The 23,744-nt window shown below is 52.7% G+C and overlaps 1 long non-coding RNA gene across 1 annotated transcript; it reads left to right on the forward strand.

Annotated features, from left to right (window-relative positions):
* The first annotated feature begins 11,565 nt into the window (after positions 1 to 11,565).
* On the forward strand, positions 11,566 to 23,737 carry LOC109392081 (uncharacterized). The gene is made up of 3 exons (XR_002125994.1): positions 11,566 to 11,861; positions 15,193 to 15,238; positions 21,260 to 23,737. It is a non-coding gene; the product is annotated as an uncharacterized LOC109392081 (long non-coding RNA).
* The last annotated feature ends 7 nt before the right edge of the window (positions 23,738 to 23,744 follow it).

Genomic DNA, 23,744 nt, shown 5'->3' on the forward strand with positions numbered 1-23,744 from the left:
CACTAACTACAGGATACTGAACAAGTCACTTAATTCTCCTCACCCCCATTTCCTCTTCTGCTAATTGTGGAGAATAATAGAATGTATGCCTCATGGGATGCAGAGAGGATTAAATGAATAAATACATATAGAAATATTAAAATAGTGCCTGGCCCATTGTAAATGCTCAGCAAATGCTGGCCACTAATCGTTACCTCCTATTGTGGGTCCCCGCTGGCCTTCTCTGCAGACCTCTGGGGCTCATATCCCCAGCGCTGGCCAAGGAGTTTGTGACTCCACTGCTATGATGTATGCCCCTGACAGGCCATGCCCTGGGTCCAACTGGATGGATCTCTGGCCCTGGCGTGCCCACTGCGGCACAATCTCCTCTCCCTCACACAGCTGAGACCGCCTTAATTTTAACAGAAACCACTGCAGCCAGCACAGGCTCCAGGGAGAGCATAATTCCACATGCACAGGAGGCAGGAGACATACTGTTAGTTGTCTCTAAACAGCTGGAACCTTTGGGTAATGACTGCATTTAAAATGCTGTCAAAAGAATTAGAGATGACACCAATATTTCTAGGACAGGCTGTTTGGCTTTACAATCAGTTAGTAAAGCATCGAGCCAACTTCAGTGATGGGGGCCTCTTCCTGTGCTCTGGGACAAGGGCATGGAGACCCTTCATCTCTGCCCGCTCCCAACCTCAAAGCATGGGGATCTCAAGGATGGTGGGCCTGAAGGCAGCATCCCTTGGGGGCCGAAGGAAGGGGAACATGGGGGAAGTCACTGTGCCTAGGAGGGGCTGAGGTGTGTGATGTAGAAATCAGGGGTGTGTGATGACCTCTTTTCATCCTAACAATGAAGCTAAGAGGAAAACTGTATTATTCTCCTCATTTTATACATGGAGACACTGTGGCTAAGAGAAGTGAGACAACTGGTCTAAGGTCACAGGGCCAGGAGAAGGTCATGCAGCAGCTCTGACCAGGGTCATCTCTGCTCCAGGCACTTTCTCTATGGTCTCATTTCAACATCCTCAACTTTATAGCATCACTGTTGCCTCTCCTGCTTCATAGACGGGGCAACTGAGGCTCAGGAAGGACCCAGAATTTTAACCTCTCTCACCCAGATGGCCCTGTCCTTCCAGCATTTGTAATGACTTCATGAGGCCCATGGCCAGACCCGTCATGGCAACAAAAAGGAAGTCTCGCCCCTTGAGGGCCCAAGGCAGCTTTGGGGACACAGCAGGCTGTAGGACCCCTGCAGGACTGAAGGGTGAGGCTCCGAAGACCCAGCAGGGACCTGACCCAGGGCATCAGAGAAGGGCCCAAGAGGAGCTTGAGGGGGTCCAGATACTCTCCTGTGGAGGCAGCTCCCTGGAGCTCCCTTTGGAATCAAGTGTCCTGAGGAATCAAGTGTAGTCTGCTTCTGAGGATCATCACCATCACCACCACCACGGTTACCAGAGTAACAGCCATCTCTGTCACTGCTCCCAGGAGAGGACTCAGCACGGGACAGAACCACACTTCCCTCACCTTTTCCAGTCCTCAGGACCCACTTGGAAAATGATGGCGTTTGCACTGCTGCCTGTTGGCAGGACTTCCAGGTCAGGGTTCTGGCTGCCGGGCCTCACCGAGGGCTCCAGGGACTGACTCATATCCAACCAGCCCATATAGCACAGGCTGGAGGCACTGGGTGTAGGGAGAGAGGGCAACTTTGGGGCAGTGTGTCTGGGTGTGGACCCCCAGCTGCCCCTAGGCCTGGGGTGCAGGCTCTGGGGGCAGTGTTCACCTTTGGGTCCACTTCAGGAGCTCAGACCTGGCAAGAGGGGAAGACAGGCTCCTGAAGGGGGGCTCAGGGACATTAGGGCAAGAATCCTAGGGTCCCCTAATAGGGCCAACAGTCCCCCTCCCCTTGGCCCTGCAGCGTCCTTCGCTCCCGTGGGTGCAGTGCAGTGGAAGAGCCCAGCAGAAGGAGGTGTGTGTGTGGGGGTCCTCTAAAGGCCCGGGGCCTCTCCTGACCTGGTTTAAGGGCAGTTCTGCCCTAAATGTTTGTCACCCCCTTCCCCAATCCCTGCCCTAGGCTTGAAGATCCAAACCAGCCCACCCGGTGGGCGCCCCCTTGTCAGAGCTGCCTGCTCTCTAACCTCTCCTCCTTCAGCTCAGCCCACCTGCTCTGCCCACCCGCTCAGCCTGGTGCAGCCCACCCTCCACTCAGCTCTGCTCCGATGGAACTTGATCGAAACCTCTACAAATGAGTTTTCTCTGCATGTCAAGCCTTCATCTCTCACTGTGCTACTCCCTGAGCATTTTATAGCACAGAACAGGGGAAAGAAAAAAAAAAAGCCCAGACTTATGTTTGTTGAGATAAATATTGAGAATCTGAGAGGCCAAAATGTTAAAAAAAATGCATCTGCCACTGCTGCTGCCGACACTGTGAACGCTGCCTGAGTCGGGTTTTCATGATCTCTCCGTAAGGTGCAGAGACAGGGGGCTTCATTCACACCTCCCCCCCCCTCTTGGCATTCAGGCTGCAGGGCAGTCTGTGACCCTTGTCCACCCCGAGGTGGCAGTGATTCCACACAAATCCACTAGGACCACCTCCAGAGTCTGCAGCTGGGTGAAATTCACTTGAGCCAGAGTTGATGAATTTTCCATCGTTTTCTAGTGTACGAGGACGAACAGCCACCCTGTGAGGGAGGGGATGGCGTGAAGAGGGTCGCTCTCTCCTCCCTGGCAGTCTACCATCTACTGGGCATCTCTCTCTGCCCTGGACACTTTACTGTGCATGGGGAATATGACAGTGACCCATGTGCAGTCAGTCCCTATGCTTAGGAGCTGAAAGGCGCAGCATGTGATGACAAGAGGGAAACATAGGGGTCCATACCAAACCAGGCTGGGGGCCTACCCGAGAGGTTCCAGAAGGAGTGGTGAACTGACATTGCAGACGCAGAGCAGTTAGCCAGGTGAAGAAAGGTAGGAATAGTGTTCCAGGCGGAGGGAAAAGCTCAAGGTACAGAAAACAAATCAGAGGGGACTTTTCCTAAGGTCACATGGCTGGCTAGAAGGGCAAAGCCTGAATCCTAACCCAGGCTGAGCTCCTGCAAGCACAGGGCTAGCCTATACCCACTATGGTGGACGGTTCAGTCTTTGCAGCAATCTGAGAAGAGAGGGGACTCCTTGAAGTCCAGGGACCATGGGGGGAGGGTCAGTTGGCGGCAGCCTCAGATCTCATTAAGCGCCAGCCCAGAGACCTAGAGCTTCTTTGTGGGTAGGAGGGAGGTTGATCAGGGCTGGGCTCTGCTAACTCCCCCTCCCTGGAGGCTGCTGGGGGCCGGGGGTGGGGGAACCCATCTGACCCTTGATGTCAGGATGCATTGGTTATGAGCAGAGTCTGTGGCCATCCATCACATCTGACAAAAAGGGGGGCCCTACTTCCAAGGCTGCACCAATGAGAGGGAGCAATCTTGCTTTTGTGGTTGGTAAAAGCTTCCAAATATTGAGCAGTGACCATGTGCCAGGCTCTCTGCTCAGAAATGGACACAGATTACATCGTTGTGTCCTCACAGCAGCCCCATCAGAGGGACACATTGGTATTCCCTCATTAGAGATGAGAAAGCCCCCAAATTGTCCCATTTATGGGGGAGGGAACTGTGGCTCCAGGGAGGTGGAGCGAAGGGGCCAAGTCACCCAGCCATCTGAGTGGGATTAATCGGCAGGTCCTCATGGAGCAGGAATGGGTCAGGGCCAGGAGGAAGAACTTGGCGACCTGGCTGGGCTGAGCACCAAGGTCCTGTGGAATGGCCAGGAGGACCCCTCAGACCCTCAGAATATGATCCCAAGGGCTGCAGAAGGTGCTGAGGTGGGGGTTGAGGGAGGGGCAGAAATGCAATCCGGGGTCATGTGAAGAGCATGGGGGAGGACAGAATCTAGCAGTGTGTCCTTGGGCAATGCACTTGACCTCTCTGAGCCTTGGTTTCCTCATATCTATGGGGAAGCAGCTCCAATCCTCAGGGCAGGGGTGAGGAGTGAGGGAGAGGAGGTGAGTCAGCATCTCTGAGACCTTGGACCCCTGGCCTGTCTCTGCTGTTGTCCTTCACCCCACAGAGGTTTCCTGAGCTCCGACAGAGCACAGGCCCTGTGTTCCCAGCCCTGTGTCCATCACCCTGACCCCCCACCCCACCCCGCCACTGTCTGGTGCCCAGGAGGATCACCCACTAGACGGGAACTTGTGGGCATTCACAAGTCTGGTGAGGAGAGAGCGGCATTCAGACCTCATGCTGGAGCCCCTGTTCTCTCCCAGGCCCAGGGCTGGGCTTTCTCTCTGGCTCCTGGAATCTGGGACGTGTCCAGCTCAGGATGAAATGTGAGCAATGTAAGGAATGTTCTGCTCCAGAAACCTCGCAGATCTACCCAGGGTGCAGAGTAATTTCTCCCTGATTAAGCAAAATGTCACAGGTCACTGTGTGACCACTTTTAATGTTGAATTTTTTTCTGATTTCCTCACTCACACAACCTCCTAATTTCCAATTTTCTTCTCTGCCCCAGTTCTGTTGGTGCCTCTGAAGCAAGGCCCTTTCGTCACCACCTCCTTCTTCCTTCTACCCAGTGTTCTTGAGCTGCAGCTGTGAGTTCTGCAAGGTTCTGGTCCAAGGAAGTATCCTAGGGCCTCCTGTGTGGAGGGAAGACCCCAGAAGATCAAGCCCTCTCCTGCCCTCCAGAGTTTGGCTCCCTTTTGGGACCCTGGGGTTGGGCAGCAGGGTATCTGCATTGATAATGCAAAGACTGCTGTCTGACTGCAGGGTCTCCCTCTATTAGCCTACTTGTCTCCCCAGGATGGGCAGACCCCAGGGGGCAGGAATCTGTCTCCCCATAGCCAGATGTCCCCTCAGAGTCCTCACCTAAATTGCATAAAGTAACTGTCAAAGAAAGGTGGGCGGGAGGCAAAGAGGATTAGAGATTTTGAAGAACCGCTAACTCAGCTTCTGGTTTCTTGAAAGCGGCGGGTGCAGAGAATGGACGCGTCTCCCACCCACACAGGCATCTGGCTTCCCAATAGTCCCAGGTGCTCCAGCCCCACCGCACGTGGAGAAGACCCCACAGAGCAGCTGAGCGGATGTGTATTTTCATGCCGCGTGGTGGTGTTTTGCTTCTGTGGGCTCATTATGGGGAAATGGTCTGCCACCACGGCTTCAGAGGAGACGAGGGAGGGAAATGGACTAATTAATTTCCCGAGTTGTGGACATAATGGGGGATTCTTACCTTCACAGGGTGCTGCTCACATGGGGAATTTGCAGGGAAATCCCAGGGCCTGTGCAGTTCTCTGGCTGATGAGACACTTGGGGGAGATAGTGTCTGGGGGGGCTGATTGGCTGATGCAATGTGGTCTAATGGCCTCATCAGAGAGCTGGTGAGACCATTGTCCCCTCACAGCAGACTTTCATCCAAAATCCAAGGGCTAACTCTGAGGACTAATCTGTCACGTTGGTCTTATCTCTTTGAGCCCAACACTGTGGCAAGGGGAATGGAAGTCACTGCTTGGCTGGGCCTGGTTCATTTGCTGATTCCAGAGCCAGGTGTATGGGAAACTCTGGCCCAGAAACCTCGAAAATGAGAGGAAGGTGGGGATGTCCCTAAACGAAACTCAGAGGAAGGAGGATGGAGGCAGGGAGGCAAAAAAGCAGCCATTCAAGACCATTACATTTTACATATAAAGATGCAAACAGGTTAAAATGAAAAATCAATTAAATAAAAACCAGGAAGCCCATGGAGGAAATCAATAAAAGCAAGTTTAAATTTCTTTTTAAATTAAAAAAAAAAGTTTTTTTTTTGAGACAATAAAATGGATAAACCTCCTGTTAGACTTGTTAGGAAAAAAGAGAAGACAAGACAACCAACATCAGGAACGAGAGCAGTGGTGTCACTATAGATCCTCAAACATTAAAAGCTTAAAAAGGGAATATTATGAGCAACTTTATGCCATTAAATTGAACAGCTTAAATGAAATGGACAAATTCTTTGAAAGACACAAACTGCTAAAGCTTACTTAAGAGGAAATAGATAGCCCTTATTTATTTAAGAAAAAAAATTGAAATTGTAGTTGAAAACCTTCTCACAAAGAAAACTCTGGGCCCAGATGGCTTCACTGGTGAATTCTAGCAAATATTTAAGAAAGAAATAATACCAAATTTTAAATAAAATAACATTATTTAGTTAATTAATTTATTTAACTGAGCCATCCTGCCACCTGTTGGCAGCTCAGCGGCAGCTCAGCTCAGGCCAGGACTTGAACCGCTGTTGCTCAGAGCTCGCACTCTTGAGCTCTTAACCAACTGAGCCACTCAGCCAGCCCATTATTTTATTTTATAATGAACTCTTCCAGTTAATTGAAAGGAAAGGAATACTTTCAACTCATTCTATGAGGCCAGAGTCACTCTGATCCCAAAACCAGAACAAGATTTTACAAATAAAGAAAGCTACAGGCCAGTATCTATCATGAATACAATTGCAAAATTTCTATATAAAATTTTAGCAAATTGAATCCAAAAAAATATATAAATGATTTATTATCATTATGACCAAGTGTGGTTTATACAAGGAATGAGTGGGTATTTTTACATTTGAAAATTAGTCAGTTTTCAAAACAAACTGAAAAAGAAAAAACATATAATCATCTCAACAGATGCAGAAACATTTGACAAAATCCAACATTCATTGCTGATAAAAACTTTCAGCAAAGTAGATATTTTCTCATCTGATAAAGGGCATCTACAAATAACCTACAACTAACATATTTACTAGTGACAGATTCAATATCTTGTACCTAAGATCAGGAATGTGAGACAAATATCTGTTCTCACAGCCTCTATTCAGCATTGCAATGGAGATTCTAGCCAAGGCAATGGGGCGAGAAAAAAAAAAGATTTTAGATTAGAAAAGAAGAGATAGAAGTGCCTTTATTCACAGACAAAATAATTACCTATGTTGAAAATCTGATGGAATCTGCAAAAAGTTGTGATAACTAATTAATGAGTTTAGCAAGGTTGCAGGATATAAGATTCACACACACACACACACACACACACACACACACACATCAAATGTATTCCCATATACTAGCAGTGAACAATTGGAAATTGAAATTAAAAATACTATTTTCAATAGCGTAAAAATATGATATACTTAGGGAGAAGCCTGATAAAAGATGTGAAAGACTTGAAGATTTAAAACTCTAGAATGTTGCTGAGGGAAATCAAAGAACTAAACAAATGGAGAAAAATATCGTGTTCATGGGTCAGAATTCTATATTGTTAAAATGTCAATTCTTTCTAAGTCAATCTATGGAGTCAATAAAAGCCTGCTTTGTTTAGGCACTCAGCCTTCCATATTGGAAGTTCCCCCACAGGAATTTATGAATGTTGGGAGAAATGACATGTAGGCACTAATGGATGTGAAATCAAGTTTATTGCTTGCATGAGGAATAGCCAAAATATTCCCCAAAGAGTAGGTCTTGGTTTGGAGTGAAAGAAGATCAAGGGTGTGTGTGCATGTGTGTGTGTGTGTGTGGGGGGGCCTTGTGTAATTTCATATCATAATCAGGCTGACATTTTTTTTTTTTAAGCTGAGCCATCCTGCTACCTGTTGGCAGCTCAGCGGCTGCTCAGCTCGGGCTGGACTCGAACCGCTGTTGCTCAGAGCTCAAACTCTTGAGCGAGCTCTTAACCAGCTGAGCCACTCGGCCGGCCCTAGGCTGACATTTTTTTCCTCCTTTCTTACCTCCCAGAGAGAGATGACCATCAATGGACCTGTACCACTGGGCAAGACCTCACCATCAGAGTAGGGAGGGTGCTAGGCAAGCATTTGGTCTACCCTGCTCATGAGGAGGGGAGTCCCAGGTAGAAGGAACTGCAGGAGCAGCTGGGGAAACTAAGGCCCAGAATGGGGAGGCAACCTGCTCAAGGTTACACGGTGAGTTGGTGACAGAACGAAGACCAGGATTTGAACTCCTGGCCCGTGGTTGATACTGTCAGCTCGGCCTTAGTCACGTGGATCCCAGGCCTGGGTTGTGGTCCAGAATCCCAAGCCTGGAACAGATGTGGGAGAGGCGAGTTTGGGCAGGAGGCAGGGACCTGGGAGGATGATGATGAAATTAAGCCTATGGAGTAAATTCCTCTCACTGGGGCCCCTTGGGCTTTGGAGGGAACAGTGAATGAGAGTCTCCCCAGTCCTGATTGGGGCCGATGGACAGACTTGAACCTGAAGTCATGGCAGCCTGGGATAAAATTGTCGCAGGCTTCCAGTGAAATGAGAAAAATCAGGCCCAAATCGACTGTCGGTAGAAGGTTGCCAACTGTTAACACCTCTCAAATGAGTGTCACCTGATCTCAGTTTGGGAAATGTCATGTGAAGGCATTTAAAAGTCAGTGTGATTTAACAAGGAACTTTTACAGAATTGGCTGGACTTTCTCGAGAGTCTGAGCATGGTGTTAGGTGGCGTGCGCTTGTGTCTGCTCTGCTCCTCTGACATATGATGTAATAAGTCCTCCTGGCTCAGATGGAGCTGATATTCTGATGGGAGGGACACAGATAACGAAGAAGCAATCATTTCGGGCAGTGGGAAGTTCTGAGGGGAAATCAAACAGGGTGATGAAGTGGAAATGGGGAAGGTGGTAGTGTATCAGCGGAGTCTTAGCAAGACACAGATGACATGACAGTCAAATCAGACATCTGAGGAGTGTTTGAGAGGGAAACTGTTTAGGAAGAGTGGGCCGGGAGTAAGGAAACCCCAGAAAGGGGCTGCATTCCCTCCTCAGCCTTGACGGGACAAGGGAGGAGCAATGACTAGAACCCAGAGATGGAGAGAGCAGCGTAGAGGGGCCGTGTGGGAGGGGTCACTTGACAGGAGCTGAAACCCCCAGTCTAGGGCAGAGCCAGCCCTGCGGGGAGGGACCCAAGGGGATAAACACTCTGACCGTCCTCCCCTCCCTCCTGGATCTCCTGCTGGGTCTCCCCATTGACGGAACCCACCTGGAGGTCAGCAGGGCCCAGGCCCAGGCGCCCTTTGATGTACCATCAGCCCCTCTGGACACAGCACAAGGGGACAAGGGTGGAATGAGGATCTGGAGGCGGGCACGAGGGACCCCCCCCTCCACCCCCGGAGCAAGGAAGAAGTGTTACTTGAGCACTGTACTTAGAACAGTTAACTTGGAGCAGATGACATTGGAGCTGATCTCTGAGAATGAGAAGGAAGAAGCCAGAGGAAGGGAGTTCCTGGTTGAGGGAACAGAGGGTGCAAAGGAGTGGGCTGGCAGGAGCGTGTCCCACAGGCCATGTGGTGGGGGCTGGGGCTTTATTTTAAGTTCCGTGGGAGGCACTGGGTGACTTTTAAGCAGAGGAGTGATGTGATCCAACCCCTCTGGGGGGCGGGGGGCGGGTATGGCTCAGAACCAGGCAGGGGTGGAGGCAGGGGCCAGGTGGGCATGAGAGGCCTGGACTAGGGCAGTGGGCGGGAGATAAAGAGCCGTGGTCAGAGTGGGGTGTAGTTTCGAGGGAGAACCCCAGAACTGGCTGACAGGTCAGATGTGGGGGCAGAGGACAGGAGCAATCAAGGGAACTGGGTCAGTGGGGGTGGGGTGGGCTGTGCGCTGAGCTGGGTAAGCTGGAGGAGGAGCCAGGGAAAGGGGGACAACAGGAGTCCTGTTCGGACACTAAGGTTGAAGATGCTCTTGAGTCCTCTCAGGGAAAATGCCAGGGTAGGCCGTTTAAATCTGGAGTTGGCCGTTGAGAGGATGGGGGCTCTAAAGGAGGGCTCCTTTCTTGCTATTACTATTAACTTCATTTTAATAGAAGGATTTGTTCATTTTTAATAATTCTTAAGATATATATATATATATATATATATATATATTTTTTTTTTTTTTACTAAGCAAACTTCTGCTCTGGGCACTGTCCTGGGAGCAGGGGCTGTGCTGGCTGCTGGTCAGAGGAGGCCCCAGGAGCCTGGACTCAGGCAGGAAGAAGATACAGGTGATCAGACCCCTCCCTGAGCACCCAGTGTCCTTTTCGGGGACTGGGGCTGGGCATGGAGTCTGGAGAGTGGGTTCCTTTTGTCATCTCTGAGGCTATGTGATGGGTGACCAGGGCTTGTGTCTGACCCTCTCTGGCCTCAGCCTGGAGTCAGGGCCACCCAACCCTCTCCTGCCCTCAGCATCTCTGAGCTGGAGGTTTTCCAGGGAGCCACTTTTTGACCTCCCTGGCTCTCACTCCATCTTGCTTGGGTCCAGACCCCGTTGCACCCCCAGACACAGCGAGGCAGTTGTGAGGAAGGCACTGAGAGAACCCCAGGATTGCTGAGTTACTTATTTGGGCCTACGGTTTGGATGCTTAACTAAACGTGACAAATCCTACCAACAAAAAATGGATGTGACATGAAAGGTATTTGAGGCTGAGCGAAAGATGGGCCCTGAGATGCCAACAGGCCAAATTGTTGAGCAGAAGATCAGTTTTGGGAAAGTCAACAGTGAATCTTTCATTCTCTGACCAACTACATGCAGAGGAAGAGGGCTCAGGGTCTGGGGTCTCAACGTGCCAGGACAATCCCTACCTGGGACAGGCGAGGTACAGGCCCCAGGAGCTCTGCTGCCTTCATGGTTGGCACTGTGTGACTTTCTAGGACACTTGACCTCTCTGTGCCTCAGTTTCCACATCAGGAAGATGGGATGAAGATTGCTTTCCTCGCACAGGTTGTTGTGTGGTGAGAGAGGGTCTGAGAGAGGCTCCCAGTGCAGTGCCAGCAAACTCTGTGCTCCACCAACACTCAGAACTGTCATCATTGTTGTAGTGCTAGTAGTATCAGGAACAAGAACATTGTCATCATTCGCCTTCCTCAGAGGCTCACAGAATGTTGAGGTCTTGAGACATCATCTGGCGAAATGACCTTCATTCAAATGTGAAGACACTGAGGCCCAGAGAGAGGCCAGGGCGATGGTGGAACCACGGCCCTTTCTGGTGCCTCTCTGTCCCCACCTGGCACCATGGGGTTTGCAGGTGACACACAGGCCATGATGATGTGGACAATGGAGGGTCATCTGGGGGACAGAGAAGGGAAAGGAGCAATTTTTAGGCCTAAGATATCTCTACTGGCTCCCCAGCCTGGCCCGTCTCTGAATAACTCTGATGGCTGTGCAGACAGGCCTGAGTTTCCATGGCCCCAGAAGTATCTGCTGCTGAAGGTGGGGCATCCTGGGAATCAGGAGACGGGGGCTAGGCTCTACCCACCCTGGGGCAGAGGAAAGGGCACAGGGCAGGAAGGCAGGAGGGGACTTCAGCTCGAGAACGGTGAGGCTGTAGCAAGTTCTTTCACTAATTTGGAGTTTCCAGGCTCCAGGACGCCTCTCCTGGGCCTGGTGGGGGTTTGCAAGGGCTGACAGCTCTGCTGATAGGTCAGGTATGTGCTCTGGGTGTGCCCAGCTCAGGCCAGGCCAGCCAGCGTGGCCTGATAGGAGGGCGGCTGGCAGGGAGCCATGGCAGGTTTCCAGCCAGGTTGGCCACCGGGGTAAAGAGGGTGGATTGGAGCCAGCAGGACGATTAGCTGGGGCCCTGGTGCTGGTGAGTGAGGACGATAGTGGCCTGAACCTGGTGGGACAGACCCTGGGAGAGCATTAGAAGGACAATGACCCCAAGTGTTCGTGTGGCCGGTGCTTCTTTTCCAAAGTTTTCCCCATTCTGGTCTTGCTCAGCCAGGTCACAGACGCCCCCCTTATGGCCACCAATTAATTTCAACTTGTCTTAAAATTTTAACGATTTGCTAATCGATACGGACCAGGCATCCCACCGCTGGTGTCTCAAAGTGAAAGGTAGAAGAACTGAAATGCTGCCTGCAGGTTAGTGTTTTAATATGTTCCATGTTTACTGCCTGTTGTTGTGATTACCTGGTGCCTAAATGTAACTCTTGTGAATCTAAATAATGCTCTTACAGTCCAGGCACAGTTAATTAAGAGGACTAAATGGCAGTGGTGTGGTTTGTGTGGAAGGAGGTGTGTTCCCCACCCGCAGGGCTGGCGGAGGGAGTGACTGACTGAGGAGAGGGGGCACTTTACAGCTTCTGGAGCTCCCAGGCTGCCACCTGCTACCGGGGCCGGTGGTCTCAGGAAATGACAAAACCTCTGTGATTGGCAGTTTTCCTAAAATGGGGCAATAATGCCAACATCATGGGGTTGGTCTTCCCTCCCAGAATGTGAGTCTTAGACCGGGGGCAAACTCACTTCCGGTTATTGCCGGAAGGAAGGGACGAGTACACAGAGAGGGCAGCAGGTTCCGAGGACGGAATCCTGCACTCCAGTCCACTACGTGCGATAAGGAAGGGTGCAGAGGGTGCAGGGATGGGTGGGGTGGCGCCTGTCCACAGAGACCACGAGGCCTGAGCTGGGCAGACAAGGCAGGGATGGGTGTTCCAAGGAGAGGGCACAGAATGCAAAGCCCTGGAGGCATCCACTGCATGTCACTACTGCCTGGTTATAACCCGAGCATCCCTTATAGCAGAAGAACAAGGGTGAGATGCTAGGGTGTCAGTGCTGAAATGTGGCCCATTCCTGGACACCCAGCTAGAAGAGTGGTTGGAAAAGCTTAAATGTATTTAACCCTCTTCACGGGTATTTAGAGCCAACTGCCTGATGTTGGGCAAGTCACTTAACCACCCGGTGCCTCAGTTTCCTCATCCGTGAAGCAGGGATAATGAGAACGCCCTTTACTGGGCTGGATGAAGAGTAAACCTGTGTGAGGTGCTTCAGGGGGTGCCTTGTCCCACACAGGCGTTATGGGAGCATTTGCTGGGATTGATTCTGGTTGGGTGCCCAGGGCCTGTGGAGCCCTCTAATCCTCAGAGTTCCAGGTGGGTGGGGTGGTAGGGACCATCTGTCCCTTTGAAGAAACTGAATCCCAGGAGGTGAAGTGGCTTCTTTGAGGCCACATGGCTGAGCTGGTGAGTGGAGATGAAGATCTGTTCCATCTGCCTGAATTCAGAGACCACCCAGTGTCCAGCACAGTGTCTTACCCAGGATGGGGTCTGCCCTCCCCTCCCACCCCTGGGGGGAGGCTCCCTAGAGCACTAGCCCCAGTGAGCCCAGACCCAGGGGTTCACGTGAGATACCTCCCGGAGAAGGGCCATCCATGCACACGTGCCCCAGACCCACTAGATGACACTCTCCCTCCTGCCTCAGCCCGCCTCCCCCAAAGCCTCTGCACACAAAGGACCTTCACACTCAGTCCCTCCCACGGGAGACAGGGGCCCTTGGTCCTCTGCTAGGCGTGCTGCAGCCCCATCCCCAACCCTGCCTTGCAGGGAGTGTGGGAATGGCGCCCTGTGTTAAAATCCGCGTCTGGATGAGCCCCTGGATGGAGGAATTAACTCGTGTACACACAGAAAATCTCCCGCAGACTTGTCTTCTAACATTTTTTCTGGAAACTGGAACATGCAGATAAGGCAGCGCCTGACTCTGGAACCGGAGAATACATTTGCATCCTCTAAGCCACAAAGAGCTGCATTCACACAGCACTGGGGGAGCGGGGTAGGGAGGGGGAAACCTGCTCTCAGCCCAAGAAGGTTCTGACGGGCCCTTTCTCCAGCAGCAAAATCTCACGCATGAGAATACCGGCACTTTAGCACCCAAACGTCCTAAAAGCCTAGAGTCTTAGACCCCCTCGATCTTAGAATTGTCACTTAATAGAATCTGAAAACCATAATACGTCAAGTCAGAATCACAGGATTTTAGGTTTTAATTGTTATCTTGGCCAGGCCCTTGGCCAGCACCCGCGTCCTCTCCATCCTGTTCCAGCAAGTGGCCTCCAGGCTTTTGATCCACCCCAGGGCCACCTCCTCAGGGCAGCCCTTCATGGTCCCCATCATCCTATTGAGAAGACCTTTAGCAGGACCTGAGTGAGAAATTATACAAGCCATTATACACACATACACACACAAAAGTTTCCAAACAGAGGGAAGAGCAAGTGCAGAGGTCCTGAGGCAGGAAGGCACGTGGTGTGTTTGAGGAACAGCCACACCTGGCTTGTAAAGGTGCAGTGGGTCAGGAAGAACATTCCCGAAGCTGGAGGACTCTGTGACTGAACTCTCTCCTGTCCCCTGGCCTCGCTGTGCACCTTGGGTGAGGCACTGCCCCTACATGATCCTGATGGACCCTTTGGGACAGAGGAAGTCACACTTCTGTTCCTTCATCCAAGGGGTGTGGTCTGATAAAACCTGGAGGTCCTTCCAAGACCAGGCATGCGTGAAATGCCCCAGTGCCCCTGAAAAGGCAGGCGGGATGGTCTTTCTCAGGCTGTACAGAGCAGGACAGCAGCCCAGGCTGATAGGCTGAGAGGGTACCCCATTTGGAAGTAAGCACAGGCTCTGTTTAAGGATGCCCGTGGGCTAGAACATTTCAGTCCTGAACATGCTTATGTAAGAGTAATTGTATCGTCTGTTCTCTGCATCTTTTAATTGCAAAACTGAAGAATGTTTAAATGCTCAGCTTGTGGCCCAGGGAAGGGAGGGGAAGGCAGAACCCAGGTTGGCTTTGAGGACTCTGCCCTTTGTGATGGCCACCGTGGGTGGTCATGGTGGGGAGCCTGTCTGCCCAGGTTAGTTAGTGGCCCTCCCTGGACATGTTTCCTTAGCGGCCCAGGGGTGGGGTTGGACTTAGATGGCCTCTGTCTTAGTAGGGCTTTTCCCAAACAGTCCTGGAAGCACAGTTTTGAGTTGCTGGTGATTTATTGGGGGGGTGACCTCAATACAGGACACATAAGTGATGGAGTAAAAAGAGAGAGGGCGAGGGAGGGGGAAAGGTCAGATAAAAGCGCATCAAGGATGGATACTGCAGTGGGCAACAGGCCCACTCCTGCTGGGACCCTCAGAGGAGCCATGTGGTTCATGCCTCAACCACACCTCCTGCCTCCTGTTGGTTGGGGGCCACCTTTGTAAGCATGAGATCCCATCCCCTCTAGTCAGTCCTGCTCCTGGGCTAAGCAAGCTCCCATGGAGCAGAGAAAGCCACAACAGCCTGGAGCAGTATGGTACTTGCAGCAGGAAGCTGAGAGGGTTCTCTGCCCACTGGCAGTTAGTGGGCTCAGGTGTGGCCCAAGGGTCTCTGGGATGGGGCCACACGAGCTATATCTCCCAAAACCTCCATGCTCTAACATTCTGGGGTTTTCACATCTCTCCAGGCAACTCAACTCCAGGTTACGCCTCCAGAGCCCTAGATCCTCAAGGGTAAGAATTTGTGTCTGTCTTGTTTATCGCCGCATTTCCAGCATTCGGACAGTGACTGTCAATACATATTTTGTGGAATTAATTGCCTGCATGGTGAGCATCTTTCTTGAGCAGCCACTGTTTTAGGCCCTGCGGATATGGCGTTGAATCAGGCGTGGTCCCTGCCCTTAGGAGCTTGCTGCATGGGAGGCAGCTTCATAATCGTGGTCCTTTCAACAGTAACACTATCATCCCCGTTTACTGAGCCTTTACTGTGCCCCCAGGGATTCACATTTGTCACCTCATTTCAGCCTCCAACAATGTGTAGGATCCATATGGTCGTGCATGTTTCACAAGCAAGAAACTCAAAGCTCAGAGAGGTGAAATGACTTGTCCAAGTTCACACAGCTAGTGCAGAGTGGAGGTGGGATTTGAACCCAGGGCTTTCTGCCTTAAGTATACCAAGCTCTGCCTCACCTCAACAGCAACTCAAACACGAGAAATCACGCAGATCCAGGTAGAAGATGCCTGAGCAGTGGCAGTCATGAGGGCTCTGAGGTCAGAGGAGATGAGTCTGGGGAGGTTTCTATGCCTTGAACTAGGGAGGGTATGGGTGGCTGGAGAGACGAGGGACCAGCCTCCCAGCAGAGGGAGTGTCAAGTAAGGTTAGGCTTGAACTTAAGGCAGCTTTCCTCCCCCTGGAGGCCCTCACAGCTCAAGACTGACCTTCTTACCATTTCAAGGTCATAAGAAAGAGAGAGCGTCTCTATTGCCAGTAGTTCTAAAACATTCCTGGAATTGGCTTTCATGGGACAAATTTGAGTCGGGAGAAACTTCTGAACCCAGCAGTTCTTGGGAAGAGCCCCTGAGAGGCCCTGTCCCCCCTCACCCCTCACCCCTGTAAGCCGAGCTTTAAGACTGTGGACAGCCCTGACCTGCCCCAGGCTGATGGATTCTCGCTTCACTCTGTTGTCCTTGTAGCAATTTCCTCAGCGCATCCTGAGTGGGTGTGCAGCCAGGCCACATTTGTCCCCTAATGGGCACGTTGGACAAGGCTAGCCTCGGAGGACATGGTCCTTCATTCTTGCTGACACCTACCTCCACAACTTTCTCTAAAAGGGACAGTTGCCATTTCCAGCCACCCCTGGAACATAGGCAGACTTTACAGATGAAGTGATGTCAACTGGAAAATTGGGAGCCAAGAGGGACCCAAATTGGGGACAGGCAGGTGACAGCTCCTTCCTGAGTTGTGGGAAGGGACCCTTCCTCCTGGGGCTGTTGTGAGGACTCGGGAGATAGAGAATGTGGAATTGGTGCAGTGCCTGGCACAATGATTATCATCACTGTCCTTGTCATACCAGCAACATCATCATTATCAGATGCCCACGGGGCTGTTGGAGTCCCATCCGTCCCCTGTCCTCAGGAGTTGTCCCAGAGTTACTGGTGTGACCACACCCAGGACGAGCGGCAGGGTCAGGACTAACGTTAGAGAGAAAATAGATCAGACTGAAGCCCACACTCCCTCCACTGCGTCCACCCCACACCCAGCTTTTGTGGGGCCAGCAGGGGTTCCAGAACATGCTCCTGTGCTCTGACCACAGTCCAGTTACATAGTCCTGGTCCAGGGAGGCCCAGTGCCCGAGAACCAGAGGGATGAGTGGACAGGGGCCCATCTGCCTGGGGCCTGGGAGGCTCACAGGACAGGACGTTTGCTCTGCAGAGTCCGGGTCTGAGGCCTGTGGGTTCACGGGGTAAAACACCTTCCCTACAAATCCACTTTATCTTTAGGGAAGAAAAGGCAACAAAGATGTGCGTGAGGGCGTGCACACGCGTGTGCATGTGTGTGTTTCATATGATAAGCGGGAAAACATAGTGCCAGGCCTGTGAAAGGGCCACAGGAGGAAGCCGGTTTGGCTTTCTCCCGCGACATCCCTGCGTGGGAGCATCCCCTCCCCGGGCACTCCCTTCTTCCTCCCATTCAGAAGCATCCGCTGAGCCCCTGCTGGAGACACTGGGCTGGGGCGGCTGGCACAGGGTGCTGGAGGAGCCGTCTGCAGCCAGGGACAGTGGTGATTCATCACCGTCCCTCGAAGCCTGGCTTAGATGGGGGTGGGCTTCATTGAGGACGGAGGAGGGGGCGAAAGAGGCCTCGGGATGTGGAGGTGGAAACATGGAAAATGCCATCACGGGCTCTCCCTCTGAGCTGCCGAGGATGTGCAGTAACAGCTGATTCTATCTTCTCATTCATTTTTGGTGATGGGCTCCGTAAATACCTACCTTGAGATTTCACGGGAGAGTGGGTGCAGGTTCTAGACTCTTCTATGGCAGTGTGACCCTGTGCGAATGGGTTGAGAGTTAGGATCTCCTGGGGTAGGGTGGGGCTTTAAAAAATCTAGATACTTTAAAGAAAACCTCAGTGGGGCTCAGGCCTCAGTAGTGCTGAAAAGCCCCAGGAGATTCTGATGTGGAGTCAAGCTTGAGAACCACTAAGCCACACCCACCACCTCACTGGACAGATGGAGAAACTGAGGCCCGGGGCCTAAGGGCTGTGGTGGGGCTGATCTCTAAGGCCCTGCCAGCTGACAGGCTGGGAGGGGGAGTGTGATGTCTTGATTAGGATCTGGGGCTCTGGAGGCCCCCAGCCCCAGGCTTGACTCCCGCGTCTGCCTCTCACCGGCTGTGTGACTTTGGGAAGGTGCCTGCACCTCTCTGAGCTCCTCCTCTGTGGAATGAGGGTGGTCATGGGACTTGCTCAACAGGTTGTGTAGAGGACGTATTGGGCCGATGAGTCCAATATGCTCACCCCAGAGCTGGGCACACAGTGGGCCACGCACTGCTGGTGACTGTCCCTGGGTCTCTGGTCATGTGGAGCAGCTGTGCCTGAGTTCCCCCTCTGGGAGGCCGTGCTCTCCACCTTTCCAGGACCGCAGGGTCTGCCCCTGTCCTGCCCTCCCTCTCACTGTTCCCACTTTGCCTCCTCCCCGGGGAGTCTGCAGCAGCTCCACCTGCTCCTCCCCACCCCTCCCTTCCCTTCTCCCACTTAACAAACAGCTTCACTTAAACAGCCATCTGGGAGGATGGATGGCACGAGGCACATTTTGTAGAATAAGTTTTCAGGGAGAGGAGCCAAGAAATTAAAGGCACAGCGCTTACGGTTCCAGTCTTATTAGGCCCCATAATTCTGACGATTGGACCTTTTGCAACTGTGAAATGAGTCACCTCTGCTGGGGGCTCCCACAGCACCCTAATCCCACCACCACCCCCGTGCACACAGAGCTTGTCAATTCCTTGAAGGAATGGGCGAGTCTTCATTAATCTCTTTATTTCCAGCCTCTGGGTACTGCCTGCAACCTAGAAGTCAATACATATTTGTTGAATTAATGAAAATAAGTCTGTGTTTGAAGACATGACTTCGGTGAGATTGTTTGCATTTTAACAGAGAACAAATCCTCAAGCCACAGGAAGGGAAGCGCCAGTGGTGGAATTTCAGGCACCAGGAAACTGGGGACAGAAGCTTCCTCGATTGTTCAGTGCCTGGAGGAGGCAGGTAGAATTTTCCATTCACAGCTTTCCAGGGCAAAAACAATCACATGGTCTCCTGAAAAATACAAATGTGTCAGGAAAACAAATGTGTTTCCCCTTTGACTTTCTGGTGGGAGGAAACTTCTCTCTAGTCCTGTCAGATTTCTCTGGGCTGGTTCTGGTTGACAGAATGTTCCCTCCTCACTGCTGTCCCCTCCCCCTTCCCCATGGCAATGCCCTGGCTGACCGTCCCTCTATCCCTGACCCTCGGACTCTACAGCCTGTCAGCGCAGCTCTACCTGTGGGGGGAGACCCTACAGTTACCTGGGAGTTGAATAAGCCTTGTTCTGCAGCTCAGACATTTCTACATTGAGCCCACTATCCTGGCTGCTTCTCCTGAGCTGACCTGGGGCCCGTCCTCACCCCTGGGCCCCTCGCTGGTCCTGTTAAGACCCCTCATGCCCCAGCTCTACACATGACAGCCTCTCTGCCTTCAAGTCCATCCCCTCCAGCCCACCCTCCACTCTGCCCCTGAGGGTTCCACTGCAGCACAAAGCTGACTGGGTCCCTCCCTGCTGGAAACCCTTCTCAGGCTCTGTGGTGTCCTTGGGCCACGGTTCCAACTCCTCAGCCCGCACCAGCCACGCAGAGGCATGGACATTAGCCAGGTACACACCAGGCAAGCGCCCGCCCCTGCTTTTGCACCTGCCGTTCCCTCTGTGGGAACGCCCTTCCTTCCCTGTTGGCCTGGCGAGCTCTCACTCCTCAAGACGCAGCCCCAACACCCCCTTCTGTGTGAAGGCCCCCCACTGAGCCTATTTCTGTCTCTGCTCATGGTCCCTCATTACCGATCCCCTAGTCTGCCTCCCCTACTAAACTGTAGGCAGCTCTAGGTCAGAAGCCAAGCCTGATTTTTTGTGTGTCCCCAGCATCTGGGAGCAGAAGAGGTGTCCGTGTGTGTTTGTGGAGGGAATGAATGAATGAATGGACTTACTGCTGTTAAGATAACAGTAACAATGATAGCTATTATTTCCAGAGCATACTGTATGCGCCAGGCCTATAGATAAAGCGTTTCATCCAAGTGCAACCAGCAGCCATGAAGGCTGGAAGGAGTGCAGGGTGAGATGTCCTTCACCTTCTCACAGGCTCCCTCTGGCCTCTGGGAGGAGCCTGGTCAGGGAGAGCTAGGCAGAGTAGAAGCTGCAGGCTGGCGGAGAACCTGGACTTAGTGGTTTCTCTCCATAGGCCCTGACCCCGCTCCTCCGTGTCTGGGGACCTGCCTAGTCCTGCTGACCCACCTCCCTGGAACCAGCCCCTGCTCCTGGGCCCATCCTGTGGTCAGGCTCCTGTACTTTCCCCGCCCATGAGTGACTATCCTGAATCTCACATCTCGAGTCGTCTCTCTGCCCAGTCCTGAGCTCTCCCTTCCTGACCACAGGCTGCCCCCAACACCTGGCTTTCTTGAGACTCTTATTTGCCTGCTGGCCTAAGAACCCCCACATCCGGCAGCCATCTCTATCCCCAATCTCTGCCCCAGTCAAGTGTGGTGAACCAGCCTCTACAGCAGCCTGTGAAGAAAAAATCAGAGGGACCTGGGTTTGAATCCTGATTCTGCCACAAACTAGCTGTGTGACATTCGTCAAGTGTCTAAACCTCTCGGGCAGCAGTTTCCTTGTCTGTAATAGGGAGATACTATTGTCTCCTCCAGGGGGCGTCCTAAGGATGCATCATCACATGTAAGGACAACTGCTGGTGCCGCAGGCTCCTTATTCATTTCAATTTCCCATCTCCTCTCCCCCTTCCTTAAAGATGAGATGGTGAGGCCCCTTGCCTAGGGTCACACAGGAAATTGAGGGTCTGTCACTGTTTCCTGGAGCAGTGTTCTGGTCATGCTATACTGCCCTGTGTCTCAGTTTCCTAATCCATAAAATGGGGATAATAATCGTGCCCCCACTCAAGCTGACAGTGGAGACTGATAGAGTTGATCCGTAGGGAGCACGTAGGACAGCGCCCGGCACACGAACCATCTGTGAGCTGTGGCTCTTGCGTGGCCCCTTCACCATCGCCTCTCAGTCCCTGAACACCCTTGGAGAACTAACGGCTTAAAGTGACGGATCCTTTCCACCCCTCTAAGCATCAAGTTCAACACCTATATTTTGCACACGGGAAAAACGAGGCCCAGGTGGGAAGCAACTAGCCTAAGGTCACGCGTGGAGGAGGCGGCAGGTGGGGCTGGGCATCCTGCCTGCAGTCTCTTCTGTTGCCTACTTTGGGGCAACTGATGCTGAGAAAGCTCTGCTGAGAGGAAGGATCTGAGAATTGGGATTATTCTAATTACTGTCACTGTTATCTCTGTGCAGAAATGACATCGGACCCAGCCCAGGGCCAAGTGGGAGATGGGGATGCTCAAATGTGGGGGGCTCGGGGTGGCCGCTCCCCAGGAGGGGAGAGTGATTGCCCCTAGACAGTGTCTCGCAGTCTCGCTCTGACGCTCTTCTTTTTTGCGGGTTTATTAAGCAGCTTCTACCCAGTTCCAGACTCCACAGATGGGGTTCCCTCAGTTACGATGCTCTTTCTACCAGGCTGGGCAAGTCCCAGATTCCAGCACCACAATCACCATTTCTTGAGCATGAAATGAAGGTGCCAGGAACGGCGAAACCCCTCACCCACACCATCAATTGTAGTTCTCACAAGGACTCCACAAGGGAGGCGGTGTGAAGACAGCCCCGTTTTATGGATGAAGCTACTGAGGCCCAGAGTGGGTGGGCTGCCTGAAGGAGCCTTGTGAAGTAGGGGGTCTCCCTGAGGAGGGAACTGAGGCTCAGAGAGGGTCAGGAGCTCACCCAAAGCCAAACAGTAATGTTTCTACTGCCAGGCTTTACTCCTACCTCATCCAGTGGGGGCTGGACGTCTTCCACCCTCATCCCCCAGCCAGGGTTGCTTTACAGGGAGTCTTTTAAAATGACAAATCAGATCATATCACCCTTTGGCTGAAGGACTTCTGTGGCTGGTGAGGGGACTGTGACCATCAGAGCCGAGTCTGTCTCATGACCTCCGCGCCAGCCAGATGCCAGCACCGGGGCAGCTGCAGCCACAGTGTAACTCCGAGGTCCCCGGAAGACACATTTGCCGGCGGTGCTTGGGCTTCCCGTCACCTTCAGTCCTCACAACTACTCCTGTGGGTACACAGGGCTGCCCCTGTTTACACAGGAGCAAGCTGAGGCTCCCACAGGGGAAGCGTCGTACCCAGGCTCACACAGCTTGGAAATGGCGGGTCCAGGCCCAGGGCTGCCTGCCTTCCTTCAGTCAGCCCCTCTGAGGTCTCATTTCAGGAAGGCAGCGAGATTGATGTACTACTCTGCAGCCGGGCCCTGCTGTTCCCAGCTCTCTGGACCTGACTGGCTCTGCCAGCAAGTGTTTTATTACTTAAATCACATCCAATCAGTATTACCCCTTTGGCTGGACACTGAGAGATTGTTTCAGCCACCAAGGTGGAAAGTGAAAGAGGAATTGCTGGAGAAAGAGGGGAAAAGATCAGCTGGACAGAGGCGGGGGCGAACCGGGAGGCAGAGGAACCCTGTGGTCAAGGAGGCCGGCCATGGAGCCAGGGCAATAGGCTTCCAGCACAGCGATCCCATCACCGGCCCCCGGTGGCCCCCGATGACTCCGAGCCTTGGCTTCCTCCTGGGTGAAATGGCTCTGGATGTGTCCAGCCTTCGGGTGGCTCCGTTTCTGGAATTTTCACTGACGCTGACTCTGCGGGACCCTTTCACCGCCTCTCTCCTCCCAGCCTGTGCACGGCTGGTGGCTCCCCTGGGAGCTTCTGTCATCCCGTGGCCTGCCCACCCCTGCGTATCCCCCTGACCCGGGCTGAAAGGAAGCGCCTTCCGCCCCCACGCTGGACTGTCCACCCTGCTCTGCCCACAGTGGGTGCTCCCCTTCCCAGGGTGTTGCATCCGTCCTGCTCGGTATTGCTTCCTCAGCGCCTAGGACGGGGCCTGGCACATAGTAGGTGCTTAGAAAGTGGGTGACATTTATTTATTCACCAAGTATGTCCTGAGCACCAGCTGCCTGCCAGGCCTTACCTGGGTGCTGGGGAGCCTGTGGACGAGGGGGAGCAGGACTCTTGGAGGCTCTGGTCGGCACCATACTTTCTCCCTCTACCCTGAGGTGGTCTTGGCTTCCGTGTGCATCATCCACACCCCTCACCCCACATCCCCTGGGCCCCATCACCCCTTCTCCCACAGTATTGTCCATCACAGGGGAAGAGCAGACCTGGCCATCTGTGACTGGGCATGTGGCCCCAGTCTGTAGGTAGAGTCTCTGTGGAGACTGCCCTGGCCGTGCTGTGGGCGGTCTGGGTTGCGGTGCCTGGATGGGTGGTTCTTGAGCTCAGCGGAGTGGTCAGGGCCTCGATAGAGGGACAGGAGCCACTGTTGACAGCAGCGGGTGAGGCAGGCAATATAAAACAGACGTGAGTCAGTATACAAATGAATTCCACAGATTGGACTCCAGTTGGCTGGGGGAGTTGAGCAAAGCCATGACCTTGGAGGGGCTTCTTGCTTCCAGGAAAGTCCCCCTCTGCCCTTGCAGTCAGAGCTGCCCCTGCTGCTGCTTCTAATGCTAATACTCTCTATTCCCCAAGATGCTCCGGCTCCCTGCTTCCTGGCTGCCTCTCCCCTGTCTGAGTTTATCTAGTTCCTCATTTGTTGGGTGGGGGAGGTGAGGTTCACAGACAAGACTGTAGCCTGCCTCTCAATAAGGCACTCGATACGTGCTGAATTAATGAAGACACTTAGACAAAGCACAGTGCTTGCTCTGTAAGAGTTTGCTTTGTACCAGAAATATCATAGGCACCCAAGTAATGAATAAGAAACTGCCTTAGGAGGGAGCCAGAGGGTGGGGTACACATACTGACTGTGTGACCTGGGTAGGTGCCGTCACCTCTCTGAGTCTCTGCGTCATCTGCTGGTTGTGAGGAATAAATAGAGGAGGACAGAGTCCC

The sequence above is a fragment of the Hipposideros armiger genome, unplaced genomic scaffold (genome assembly GCF_001890085.2).
Source record: "Hipposideros armiger isolate ML-2016 unplaced genomic scaffold, ASM189008v1 scaffold_10, whole genome shotgun sequence".
Classification (NCBI taxonomy): domain Eukaryota; kingdom Metazoa; phylum Chordata; class Mammalia; order Chiroptera; family Hipposideridae; genus Hipposideros; species Hipposideros armiger.